This window comes from Sapajus apella, unplaced genomic scaffold (genome assembly GCF_009761245.1).
Source record: "Sapajus apella isolate SASKATOON/1434 unplaced genomic scaffold, GSC_monkey_1.0 scaffold71, whole genome shotgun sequence".
Taxonomy (NCBI): Eukaryota; Metazoa; Chordata; class Mammalia; order Primates; family Cebidae; genus Sapajus; species Sapajus apella.
The window spans coordinates 9327218-9329519 of NW_022437011.1; the positions used below are offsets into that span (position 1 = coordinate 9327218).

The 2302-nt window shown below is 49.6% G+C and overlaps 1 non-coding gene across 1 annotated transcript; it reads left to right on the forward strand.

Annotated features, from left to right (window-relative positions):
* The first annotated feature begins 414 nt into the window (after positions 1-414).
* On the forward strand, positions 415-516 carry LOC116531711. The gene has a single exon (XR_004260542.1). It is a non-coding gene; the product is annotated as a small nucleolar RNA U13 (small nucleolar RNA).
* The last annotated feature ends 1786 nt before the right edge of the window (positions 517-2302 follow it).

Below are 2302 nucleotides of genomic sequence, written 5' to 3' on the forward strand. Positions count from 1 at the left end.
CCAGTGGAGGAACAGAGAAATGGCTGGAGCAGCTGGGGCTTGTAAGCATGTTGAGGGGGTATATGTTGGTTTCCAAGAACTGCCATAGGAAGGCATCACAGATTTGTTGGCTAAAAACAACAAATGTTTATTCTGTCATAGTTCCAGAGGCTAGAAGTCCAAAATCAAGGTGTTGGTAGGGCCGGGCCACACTTCCTTTGAAATCTCTAGAGTAGCGGTCCCCAGCATTTTTGGCACCAGGGACTGGTTTCTTGGAAGATAATTTTTCCTCAGACCGGGAAGGGGATAATTTCGGGATGAAACTGTTCACCTCGCATCCGAGCATTGGTTAGATATTCCTAAGGAGCGCGCAACCTAGATCACTTGCATGTGCAGTTCACAATTGAGTTCTCGCTCCTAGAGAATCTAATGCGGATCCTTTTGTAGTTCATGAGCATGATGATTGGGTGTTCACACGCTTGTGTGAGATGTGCCACTTTTAACCTTGTTACACGTCTGCATGTTATCCATCTGACCTGAAATTAAAAAAAAAAAAAGAGAGAGAATCTAATGCCGCCACTGATCTGACAGGAGGCAGAGCTCTGGCAGTAATGCTCGCTCTCCCGCCGCGGCCCTAACAGGCCACAGACCAGTACTGGTCCAAGGCCCAAGGATTGGGGACCCCTGCTCTAGAGGAGGATCTCTTCTTGCCACTTAAACCTTCTGGGAGTCCCAAGTGTGCCTGGACCAAATCTCCGCCTCCTTTGTCACATGGCATTCTCCCATCTGTGTGTCTCTGTCTTCACATGGCCTTTCTTCTCATGAAGACACAGGTAAGGTGCAGTGGTTCATGTCTGTAATCCCAGCGCTTTGGGAGGCCAAGGCAGGAGGATTGCTTGAGGCCAGAGTTCAAGGCCAGCCTTGGCAACATAGGGAAACCCCATCTCTTAAAAAAAAAAAAATGACTAGGGGCGGTGGCTCATGCCTGTAATCCCAGCACTTTGGGAGGCCAGGGCAGGCAGCTCACCTGAGGTCAGGAGTTCAAGACCAGCCTGGCCAATATGGTGAAACCCCATCTCTACTAAAAATACAAAAAATTAGCTGGGCGTGGTGGCAGGCACCTGTAATCCCAGCTACTCGGGAGGCTGAAGTAGGAGAATCGCTTGAACCCTGGAGGTGGAGGTTGCAGTGAGCTGAGATTGCATCACTGCACTCCAGCCTGGGAGACAGAGTGAGACTTCATCTCAAAAGATAAAAACAATGAAAATAATTAGCTAGGCATGGTGGCTCACACCTGTAATCCCAGCTTCTTGACAGGCTGAGGCAGGAGAATCATTTGAGCCTGGGAGGTGGAGGTTGCAGTGACCTGAGATTGCACCACTGCACTCCAGCCTGGGGGGCAGAGTGAGACTCTGTCTCAAAAAAAAAAAAAAAAAAAAAAAAAGCACCAGTCATTGGAGTAGGACCTACCTATCTGCAAAGGCCCTATTTCCAAGAAAGGTCACATTCACAGCTACCCTAGGTTAGGACTTTAGCATTATCTTTTTGGAGACACAACTTGATCCATAACAGGGTCAGTGATGTAAGAATGGGACTGGAGGGTGGGTGTGACCCTGTGGGCTGTGGCCAGGGCCTCAGCGCCTAGGAAGGGTCATACAGCTGCATGCATGGGGTTGTCCTCAGCAGTTAGACACATCAGCTGTATTGACAGGCAGGGACGTCGCAGCTCTTCCAGACTGACCATCTGGTCCTCCAAAGAGGAAGCTGAGGGCCATGGAGGGAAGTTAGGCCCAAGTTCCAGGTTGTCTGGTTTACTGGCTTTGACTGTCAAGCCAGCGGTGCTGAGTTCCTACACTCCGCTGACAGCCTGCTCCTGGGCCTCCTACTCACTTCCTGCTAGTTGCTTCTTCCCTCCAAACACCCCGGAAGTACTGGTCTGGGCCGGCTCTCATTTCTATTTCTAGGTGACTTGCAGCTCTCACAAGTCTTCTCTGAAACTCATCATCAGTGTTCCCGATGAGAAATAAGCCCCCATGCTTTCATTCAGGTGATGCTGGGCCTTGAACAGAGTGTGAATGGGTTAGGGAGGCCTCTGGCCTCTACGGAGCCACTCTTTTGTCCACACAACCTCAGTGCCCATTAATCCTGCCAGAACAGGGACGTTGGGGGATTTTGATATCAGTTGATCACAGTAGACCTGGTTTCCAATCTGGCCTCTGGTTCTCCTGGCTGTGTGACCTTGGCCCAGATAGGCAACCTCTTTAAACCTAAATTTCCTCATACTTAAAATGAAGATAGCAATATATTTTATCTGACAGAATTG